The sequence below is a fragment of the Protopterus annectens genome, chromosome 3.part1, assembly GCF_019279795.1.
Source record: "Protopterus annectens isolate FY-2018-M chromosome 3.part1, PAN1.0, whole genome shotgun sequence".
Classification (NCBI taxonomy): Eukaryota; Metazoa; Chordata; order Ceratodontiformes; family Protopteridae; genus Protopterus; species Protopterus annectens.
Window position 1 is genome coordinate 889540213 of NC_056732.1, and position 12327 is coordinate 889552539.

The following is a 12327-nucleotide window of genomic DNA, read 5'->3' on the forward strand; positions in this document are numbered from 1 at the left end:
AACAGACACACGCACACAGTTTTACAGTTGCCATGTGTGGGATTAGAACTCCTACCTAACTAGTACATCATTTAACAGCATTATGCAGTTATAGGACATGCCATGGAGCTTACTGGGCTACTTCTTCCCCAAAGGTGCATTTCAAAGTGAATGACATCAGCAGCCCTGCCAAAGTAGGGCATTTGAAATTGTAGTGAGTGTGGATGACCTCAACATAATTGATCCACACACACACACACACACACACACACACACACACACACACACACACACACACACACACACACACACTTGCTATGTCTGGAATTAGAACTCCTACCTAAGAAGTACATCACACTATAGCATTATGCAGTTATAGCATGCATCACATAGCTTATAGGGCTACTTCTTTCCCAAAGGTTTATTTTGAGGTGAAGACATCAGCAGGCTTGCCATAATAGGCTAATGGGGAGTGAAGTGTGTCGGCATGGGCCATAACCTATTCATCTGGAAGCAGAAATAAAACACTTGGGCACACACGTTTATATTTCACAGGTACATGTATAAAACCGCTAGATGACTACTGACTTGTACAGTCATGTTGCACAGTTATCACAAGCACCACAGACACTATAGTTCTGAGGGATACCAGAAGCAAATGTCTACAGTGATTGACATTTGCACATCATGTGGTTTTAAGCAATCAGATGTGTGCTGGGTTGGACAGGCCTCATGACGGGAGGCTCTTTGTCACTGTCTGTCACTCTCTTCCATACATCTATGTATGTGTAATTTTGGCCTATTATAGTGTTTTGTCTTTAGATATATGTTTGTATTCCAATCCAATGTGTGTGCAAAGCACGACTGGTGTGTAATGAGGAGTGTGTGCACAAACATCTGTGACTGTCACATATGTTTAGTCCACTGTTGTTGCCGGACATGGACTTCATTTCTGTGGGAGCATGCCCATTATGAACTTTCAGTATTTTGTTGTCAGACATGGGTTTCATTTCTCTAAGTGTGGGAGCATGCCTAGTATGAACTTCTGTATTGAATTTGTTAATCCATTCCAGGTAGGTTGTACTCCAGTGCAGGCTTTAGTGTTCTACACCTACAGCTAGCAACCTGTTTCTGCAGTATATCTGTAGATCAGTTGACAATACAGGGTCAAAATGGACAAAGGATAGTGGATTACTGTAGGTAATTGTGAATGTGCTGCTTCTGCTACATGGTCTTGGTGTTAGCAGAGATATTCAGACATATGTACTATTTTACACTGTGACATTTTATGTAATCAAGTACTGTCAGGTATACATATTTGCTTGCAGTAATGTCCTGGGAACACAGGGTGAATGCAGCTGTGTCCAGTATTGTGGTCTGCAGGCTACATATTCTTGCACAATCATGCCATTCTGAAGGGTAAGCTGCAGACACTTGCTGATGGGTCTGTGTAAATTGTTCAGCACCTTGGTACAGTGGTGGCTGAGGATCCCATGCATGTACATCCACTGATGTGACAGTATGGCCATATCCTGCTGTGGCCATACCTCACAGCTGTACAGATTCACACAGGTTACCCAGAGGCAGCGGTCATAATTCTTGACATTACCCCTTCACATTGTGGTTTACGAGCATGTTTGTAGCCACCCATTCCTGTGTTTGCAGGCAGGGATAGTATGTGCACACGGCTGAGTTTCAGACTTCACACACAACATGCCGTCCATGCTCCTACCCACCCTCTATTATTCTATCCTCCTCCAAACATTTTGCAAACATTATCTGATAAGTTACCTATAGTTATCATCTCATCCCAGCAGTAATTTGGTATTGTTACACAGTTCATGTAGTAGAATATGGTGGACATGTTACTGGGATTTGTTCACATGGCCTTGAATTTGGGTTCTGTGGACTGTGTTATTTTATTATTTGGGAGTCCATGACATAACATACATTGGCAGAACGAGAGAGACACAGGCTTTTGGCAGAGGACTGTAGGGCATTTGGTAGTGGTGAAGGCCAGATATAGCAGGCCTTTGCATTGTGTCAGTCCCACAGTCCCAGACTGCAAGACACTATATTCCCCTGGGGTGACAGGGTAGATGTGCAAGGTGTTAATGGCATTATTTTTTGTCATTAGTGATCCAGTGGTGTATGCTGGCAGTGTGCTGATTACAGCTAGGGACACACCTGCATGGGACACCTCTTCTGCATGCTGCATTCATTGGCTATTGCCATACAGAGGTGGGGGTCATATTGTACTCATTCCCAACAGCAGGGATAAGACCTGTGAGGTATCTGTGGGTGATGGTGGGGTGAGCTGGGTGCATGTGTGCTATGAACACTACTTGTATCTGACTCACAGATATGCATGGGGCATTCCACTTATGCGGGCTTGTGCAGGGACATCAGCAGTTTCTCAGTACTTCTTACCTGTGACCTATGTGGCCTGTCAGTGCTTGCCCAGACAACATCAGTATTATACCATGACCTCCCCCCCCCAAAACGTGCACGCTGATCGGCCAGCGTGCACATTGTAAATCAAGTTATACTAATGGAAAAAGGTCCGGTCGCCCGGACTTTTTTCCATTAGTATAACTCTACTTTTAAAACACTGTCTCGCTATGTTAAATGGGTTTAACATAGCGAGACAGCTTTAGAATAAGCAACGGAGATCTCCGTTGCTTATTTTAAAGCTGTCTCACTATGCTAAACCCATTTAACATAGCGAGACAGGTTTTTAAAAAAAAGCAATGGAGAAAGCAAGATCTCCATTGCTTTTTTTACTGTTTTGCTATGTTAAATGGGTTTAACATAGCGAGACAGTTTTAAAATAAGCAACAAACATCTCCGTTGCTTATTTTAAAGCTGTCTTGCTATGTTAAACCCATTTAACATAGCGAAACAGTAAAAAAAAAAAAATCAACGGAGATCTTGCTTTCTCCGTTGCTTTTGTCCACAGGCGCGCAGTACATCAGAACTGCCGCAGATGCCAGACATCTGCGGAAGGGCAGTAAACAGGCATCATACTATGCCATTATTTAAGAAAAGTAATAGTTTCTTTTCTTAAATAATGTCATGGTATAATAACCCACTTCTGGGTGGTAATGCTGGATTTACCCACGGTTGGCTTTGTTTGGTCTCTCGGGCTTCGCCCTCGGGACCAAACCACGCCAACCGTGGGTAAATCCAGCATTACCCACATCCAGGCGTGGGTTATTGCTATATTCCATTCTACAAACTCAACTAATGTGCTGCTAACTTGTATGTACAATTCCAAAGGTGTGTCCATTTGACAGTAACATATTATATACCATCTGTCTGGGGTACTTCCACCTGTGTATCGTTTGTATGTCTGGGCCTACATTCATGTCATGTCCATCTTTCGGATGGTGACAGATATTGCATCCAAACAATTACTATGGCTTACTGCTGGAATGTGTTTTGCTGGGATGCATTGTTTTTGGCACTGCAGTTGTGAGAACCTGGCCCTGTCATCAGCAGTACTGGCCAATGGCCACCAGAATAAACCTCACCATGCCTACATACAGACCACTCTCACACAATATACAACACACACCAACCTAGCACACACAGCCCCGCATATTGTACATATGCCACAATCTATCCTGCTACTTTGGCCGGCTCAGGTAATCTGAGCTCCACTGTTATTATATCTACATATACATGTTACTACATTTCTACATAAGATTGTGTGTGGGGGGACACACCTGGCACTTGCACACATTTGCTATGACTGTACTGGTATTTCAGGTACTCCATTTCATTCTGTATTCTGACCTATCATGCTGACTAGAGGCATATCAGTGTAATACAGTTCTTAGGTTTGATTGACCTACATTTCATTTTCACACTTCTTACCCTTCAGAACTAACATCCCACTGCCTGACCTGTTGTAGTCTGTCTGTGTAGGTCTGGAGGGTGTGGGGGGGGGTGTTCTCCATAGCCATCAATTAGACTCCTTAGCACAGCCTTTGCTTGTGTTTGTCTACACCTGTTCTACTGTCTGAGACTGTTGTTGGGTATGTGAGCCTCCCTGTCTGGCATGTGTGTGTCCTATGGACACACATTTGGCCCACCACATTTCCTGCAGTGAGTTTTGTCACCTTGTCTAGTACTGACTACTATGGTGACAGCAGTATTTGTTATAGATTTCATGCTACCACTATAGGTGTCTACTATCTGCTGGCATTTCATTCAGCCACCTGATTCCCTCACATGCTCACATCCATACCATAGATACAAGAAACAAAACATACTACTCTATTCAGCAATTGATAGGGAGAGTGACTTACCTTGTGACTGTGCCAGTATTGAGGATGGTGCTTGAGGGCTGACTATGTTGGATGCACATTGTACAATCCCTATACATGGTTAAGCATAGGTAGTGTCATGTTTGGCATCCCTTTTACTGCATGTGTGAGTAAGAGAGAGGTGTCATTCCCTGGGTTCCTACCATGTCAGTGTATGTGCTATACGTTGCCTCTTTGTCACAGCCTGGGCATACTGGGCATGCCTCCTTCTGCCCACTGGGGCAGGCTCAGGTTGTTCCTCTTCTGAGTCACTCTGTGCCTGTGCAGGCCTTGGCAATAGTGGGGGCTTTTGTGGCCCTGCCCCATGCTGTTCCTGCTGCAGCTGTTTTCGCAGGATCATATTGTGTAGCATGGCACATACAATGACAAATTGGGTACATGTAGCCATTGACCACTGCAAAGCTGCACCGGATATGTCCAGGCACCGGAACCATGACTTAAACATCCCAAACACTTGCTCTATTATGATTGTGGTCTGGCGTGTGCTTCATTATGGAGTTCTTGTTCGGTTGTGTGTGCATTTCTGATGGATGTCATCAGCCACGGCTCCAGTGTGTAACCAGCATCCCCAATTAGGTGGCCGTAAGGGATGTCCCCATTGGCAAATCTGTTGTACAGCTGGGTCATATGCCAGGTGTGGGAGTCCTGATAGCTTCCAGGGCAGCCAGAACACACATTCATTATAATGTGCTGAGCATCACACATGACCTGGCAGTTGATGGAGGGGAAGCCCTTACGGTTGATGTAGACCCTACCCCACTCACCGGGTGGTGCTTTGATGCATTTGTGCGTGCAGTCTATAGCACCCACTACCTTAGGGTATTCTGCTATTTGGTGGAAGAGACTCATATTGCTGGTCAATACCTCACGGCTGTTGTGGAAATATACGTGCTCACCGGCATGTCCTGATATGGCATCCAGGAACTGACACGGTAGGAACCCAGGGAATGACACCTCTCTCTTACTCACACATGCAGTAAAACGGATGCCAAACATGACACTACCTATGCTTAACCATGTATAGGGAGTGTACAATGTGCATCCAACATAGTCAGCCCTCCTGTGAGACGCCTGTGAGATCCCCATGATATCCTCAGTTGGCCTTTGGAATGTACCTGTGGCTAGTATTCTTAGGTCCACACTTACCTTGGTATCCGTTGGAATGGGTTCCCTTCTTTTGGTTCTGTGTTTGAGGTGTAGCCTGCACAGCTCAACAATTTGCTGTAGGAGGTCCCTGTCCACCCTATAGTGCTCCACTATATCCAGCTCATGTAGCCCTTAGAAGGTTACCCTGGGTCTGTACACTCTTCTCCTTCTCCTTACTGTGGGTTGGTCATCAGCATTCTCATCCTCACCACCCTCAGCCTCTTCCACATGTTAATCTATGATAGTTGCTGCAGCCCTTATCATTTTGTTGCTTTTGTTTGGTAAAATTTCCCCGCTTGCATACAACGGTGGTGTAGATTTTGTGGGAAAATCCAGAGGGAAAGGTGTTTTCACAGTTTATAATAGTGTGCTGGGCTGCACTGGGCTGCTGCCTGTGAAATTGGCTGATTTTGATACATTTCACCTGCCAGCTATGCTAGTTCTCCTTGATTACATTCCTACTGCTGTTTTCCCTTCCCATTGCCTACCTGTTTAAGCCCAGGGTCGCACCGCAAAAACACAGTGCTCAGATGTGTACAGAGCTGCTATTTCCTGGTTTAATTTTTTTCCCTTTAGAACATGATGCGCGGCACACACACCCGCTTAGGCAATGTAAAGGGTGCTTGGCAGCTTCAGACACACCCCCTTGCTTGGCTCTGCTAAGCTAAGAGCAAACCCACAGGGTTCCAATAAGCTTACCGTATGCCTGACACACCCCTCTATGATGTCTTAGGCTTGCACCATGTTCTTCCTGCACCTACACAACTGGGTGCAGGCTAGCCAGAGGGGGAAATCTAGGATTCAATATCATTCCTTTCATTTGCATAAGATTGCCTGCTAATGCCTAGTTACAAGTCTGACACTTAGCCTTCCCCCTAAGCAACCACTATTCACTGGCCATGTTGTCTTCTGCCTGCCATTGAGTATAATGGCAAAATTGTTTTTTTGGATAGAATGCTGTTTTCAAGTTTTTTTTATTTATTTATTTTTTTTGGGCCGATCCCGGGTGCGCGCTGGTGCCCTATGCTTAAACGGCCAAAATCAGCCAAAAAAAATAAATAAAAGTAATTTTCTTTTGCAGCTGTTTCCCATGTCAATGGCCATATATTTGGCCATTGGCATACTTTACATGTCAGATATACCATTAATTTGGAGCTGTCATGGCTTTGTTTTGTAGTCTGAAGAAATGTACTTGGTTACTAACCAAGTACATTTCTACAGTTTATACTAGTCCTGCACGGCCAGCTACCAGCTTCCTGGATCACAAATTCACATCATTTGCATGGTTTTCACCTGAAAATGGGGTAATTTGCATACAGGATCTGTGTCTGTGCTCAATAGTGCAAGAGCGCTCGAGCACATCCCGGAAGCTTGTTCCTGGATCTCTCGGTGACCATTTTACCTCCAGCAGCTCCTGCACTATTCCTGCATGTCATGCAGAGCTTGCTGAATCCTGGGGATAGTTTTTCACATCTCCATTGTATGAATTATAACACATTTTATTAAAATCCCATAATGCTTTAATTCAACATCTACTGTACTATGATCTTTACTAATAGTGGTCAATGGTAATGTTTCAGTCAAATTTAAGATAACATCCTTTCATGCTTTAAGGATAAACAAAAGCAATCCTAATGATATTATTATTATTATTTTATTATTTTATTTATTATTTTACATTTGTTGACTGGGCTAGTCTAGCTGGATACATGTCCATTTTCAGTAGAGGCCTGGGGAGATAAGCTCCAATACAGATAAATGAAAAACTAAATACTCAGTATACAAAATAAGACTAAATAAAAATATTCATATTAAACAAGCAGATTTCAGGTACATCAAGAGAAAAATAAAAGAAAAAAATTACTAAATAGCAGCATTAGTTGTAAACAATGAATATTACAGGTTACAACATAAAATACTGTGAGGACAAAAAAAACTTGTAGTGCAAGAATGCTTATACTATACAATATGCAGGTCTAAAATATAGATAAACAGAAAGACTAAAGTCAAAAGAGGAGACTAATTATATACAAGTATAATGTAAAAGAAAAAAATATTCTTCAGTAGGAAGTGTATAGAGTGACTGGGCACAGTGTAGTTTTGGAGGAAATCTATATTTATAGGTAAAATAATATGCATTGGTTTATGAGTAGTGAGGGATAGGCAGAGCTAAGTTTAATTAGGTGGATAGAAGCCAAGTCAGGTTTAGTACAGGGGCACAACCAGTGTGTTCTAAGGTAGAGTTTTAGTCTATTTTTGAAGAGTGATAGAGAGGGAAGAGAGGAAAGGTCGCTGAAGATAAGATTCTAGGTTTTTCCAACAGCATTAGAGAAGAGAGATTCTCCAGCCTGTTAAGTTGAGAGGTATATAGGAGATTTTTGTGTGAGGAACGTAGTGATTTCAGATTTGTGTATGGAGTGATGAGGGTAGATAGAATATGAGTACAGGAAGGTTTATAAAGAGTTTTATGGGCAATGGTTAGTTGATGGAATTTAATCACATTTTGTAGTTCAAGTCATCCAAGCTGCTTTATATTTATGCAGTGGTGGGTTCTGTAAGGGTTTCCTGTTGCAAATCTAGCGATGTTATTGCAGGAAGCTTCCAGTTTGCTGAGGTTATTTTTAGAAAGGTTAGTAAAAATAGGTGAGGCATAGAGGAGGGTAGAGATTAGATGAGAATGAGCTATGGTTGTTCTAGCTGTGGGAGAAAGGTAAGATTTAATTCTATAGAGGGAGCCAAGTTTTTTTGTTGACAGTTTTTATTGCATTGTTGATATGTATGTCAAAGTTCAAATTGTTATCAGTGGTGATACCCAATAGTTTGGTGGTTGTGTCGGGTGATATAATGGTGCCATTAGTGGATATAATTGAGAAATCAAGTGGAGAGGACTTGTGAGTTGGATTAAAGAGGAAGAGGTTAGTTTTTTAGGGTTCAAAAGAAGACAACGCTGTGTAAACCATTGTTCAACTGTGTTAAATGCCTTCTGGGTAAGAGAGAGAAGTTCAGTTGTGGATTTGGCTGAGCATAAAGGTGTGGAGTCATCAGCATATTGTATGCATGTGGCTTGGGGGATGGCAAAATGAAGGTCACTAATAAATATTGAGAAGAGGAGAGGACCTAGTATGGACCCTTGAGGGACACCTAGGGTAACAGGTTGAAGGGTAGAAATAGTCTTATGCCAAATTACTGCCTGTTGTCTTTTATCTAGGTAGGACTGGAACCATTTTATAGAAGGTGCATCTAATGATAGGGATTCTAGTATGTTGATGAGAATCTGATGATTGACCATGTCAAATGCTTTGGACAGGTCAATGAATAGTGCTGAAGAAAGGTTATTAAGGTTATGTTTTTTGTTTATGCAATCTGTAAAGGAAAGGAGGGCAGTGGTAGTGCTGTGTGAAGGTATGAAACCATGTTGACAGCTGGAAAGTAAGTTATTTTGGATTAAGTGGTCAAGTAATTGCCTATGGATAAATTTCTCCATGATCTTTGCTAGGGGTGAGAGAAGTGCAATAGGGCAGTAGTTGGAGAGCTCATTTGAGTGTCCACCTTTATGGAGGGAATAATATGAGAGACTTTCCATAGGCTAGGTATGTGACCTTCGGTAATAGTCCTACTGATCAAAATGGAAATAGGCAAGCTATAGCTTTGGCTGATAGCTGTAGAAAATCGGCAGGTAGTTGATCTGCTAAGGGAGAGCATTGTTTTAGTTTTTGTATGAGGCTTAGAATGTATGCAGTTGGGACAGGTTGTAAATGAAAAGGAGGGGGTGAGGTAGAGTTATAGGAAGGTATAGTGAAGTTATTAGGTGATAGCTGACTAGCCAGTGTTTGGATAGTATTAGTAAAGAATGTATTGAACGTATTGGCTGTATTCATGGGATTAGTATGCTCAGTATTTTGAGGGTTAGGTGTGGTGGATTGACCTGGGTGGAGTAATTGGTTAATGCTATACCAACATTTTTGAGGGTTGTTTTGATTAGTTTGTTGGAATTGTGGGTAGTAATTTCTTTTATCAGAGAGTATAGCTTTCTTAGTGTCATTTCTTAACTGTCTAAAGGTTTGTTGGTCAACAGGATTTTCAGTCATTCTCCATTTGGCCCAGTGTTTATTTCTAAGGTGCATTTTGCATTTGGTTGCTTTTGAAAGCCATAGGGCAGATTTGGTTTTAACTCTAATTAATCTGGTTGGAGCGTGTTGGTTGAGAATGGCAAGAAAGTTAGAGTTAAAGTAATTGATGGCTTCTTCTAAAGGGAGGTGTTTTAAGGGTGACCAATTGCAAGCTCTTAGTTCTTTTTTCAAATAGTTCAGGGTTAAAGTTCTTTTTGGATCTGATATTTTTGACAGATGTTGGATTGGGTGTATGGATTTTGTGCCTGACAATATAGGTCAGTGAATGGTCACTTATATCATCAGGGAGGGTTCCTGAATCATAGCTGTGAGGGAGATGGTTTATGAGAATCCAGTCTAATATTCTAGCTTTGTGGTTAGTTTTATTGATCCTGATGGGGGATGTGATAGTTTGAGTAAAACCATATAGGTTAATGTCGGTTGTAGGGAGGCTTCTGCAATAGCAGTTCCAGTCAATGTTTATATTTCCTAGGATTATGGTTTCTTTTGGCAAGTGTTGGGATAGCCAACAAAGAATATTTTCCATGGTGGCAATGTTATTACCAGGCGGAAGATACATACAGATGATATAGATGGATTTGGCATTGTTAATATGAAGTTTGGAGATGAGAATTTCTGCATTAGAATCAAGAGATATTTTATAGTTGTAGGTGGTTAACTGTAAGCCTGATTTAAATAGAATAGCTACCCCTCCTCCTTTCTTGGCTACTCGGTCGAGTCTTAGTATGTTATATCCAGGAGGAATGAATTCATTGTCTTTGATAGCAGGTTTTAACCATGTTTCTGTTAAGCAGAGGATATCAAAGGAATATACTTCTACTAGAGCTTGGAGTTGAGGTACTTTATTATTTATGCTACGTATATTAAGATGGGCTACTTGGAGGGAGTTAGATGTATTACTAAGGTAATTGATAGAGTAGGGATTTTGGCTGTGGAAAGTACTAGGAGTATTTGTTGGGCCTGGGTTAGGGTGGATATCTCCATCTTTAATTGAGAGTAGTAATCCTATATGGTTATAACCTTATGGTTATAAGCATAAAAAAAAATCAGGATTCCTCCTCCCCATCCAGAAAAAAAAAAGGTTGGTTTACGATGCCATTTGGGAATTTTCAGCTTCTGTGGCATGCAAATACTTTTCAACTTTCTGGATTATTTCCAGGTGACTAGTGATTGCACCAGCATTATCCAAAATAAATGAGCAGCACTCTGTCTGGATGATTGTACATGTACCTCCTTTAGAAGCCAAGGTGAAATCAAGTGCCATGTGATTTTGTAACACCACACTGCACATTGTGGTTAGTTCTTGAGTTATAAAATTCATGGAATCAAAAGCAGAATTACTTTAAATCTCTATGAGTTTGGACAATTTTTTAAGTTCCCGGATAGACTTCACTGCCCCATAAGTAGAAATAATGCCTGCCCAAGAAATAACATCTTAACCAAGATACGTGTGAACAAATCCTTTAAAAGCAGTTTGTTGTACATTGCATTATGATAGACCCAGGATGCATCTATTTTACCATCTGTGTTAGGAACATCCTTAATGTCTGTTTTGCACTAAACATTTTGAATTTTTCATTCAGGTAAAGCAGATGTCTGTTGAATAGCAGGAATAACATGACAACCACACCAATCTGCAGGCAGCCAGGGATAAGCTTGACTGCCACAAATATAATAACATTCATTTAATACTACCATGCCTTGCCACCAGCCCCATCATAAATGTTCTAAATAATATTACAAGCACTAATTCTGACAAAAAAGTCTTCCGTTTTTACAATAGCAAACAAACCATTTAGCACTCATTGCTAATTGAAGTGATATTACAGTAAAGGGGATATAAACATGATTGTTTTTTTATTCATAGCAATAAAACTAATAGGAAATTGAGTCAGTGAAAGATATAGAAATTAATGAAATACCCCTATTATGTGCTGTAGGAACATGTGCATAAGCAAAACAGTTGCTTACATTAAGAGTCTGTGCATATGTATGCAAGGCAGCAGTAAAAATATTAAATTGAGAGTGCCATTGTGGTGCTCTTGGCATCATTTTAACCAAGCACTTATCTCTATTTTAACAGAGAAAGCATGTCTATTATGAAATGATGCAGTACTTACAGTTCTGAAGGTTGCAGAAGCTGAAGCACCCATGGTTCCATAAGGGTAAAGAAATCAAAACAAAATAATGATAATAAGCACAACAATTGTAGCAATTACTGCAACCCAGAAAAAGCAAGCATACTGGGGCTGAAGAGAAGCATGAAGAAATTGTAAACAGGGATGCTGGGTGGAATTTTCATTGTAAAAACAAAACTGATCACTAAAAAGCTGCTGATCAAACATTTTAATTGCAGATGATTTAGAATGATTATGCTGTTTGGATAATGCAATGTCCATGTCAGTATTCAAAAGACAAGATGAATCTATAATGTTAGAACTGGAAGCAAGAAAAAATATTGTCAGAAATGAAGAAGAAGAGTCACTGGAATTTGAACCAGTCCAGGATGAGGTAGCAGAATCATGTTGCTTAACTTCTTGGTCAGGCAACAAAGGTAACTTAGCTGCATTCAGTTCAGCGTACAGACTGGTTAGCAGATATGTAATCAGAATGGATGGCACACACCTCACAGGTAGTTCTGGATTTGGCTTGAATGGTGAAACATCATGAGCTGACACTTACAGATTGAACAACACCTCTGGTTTATTGCCAGGTTCTGCTGGCAATAGGATCTGCCAGAT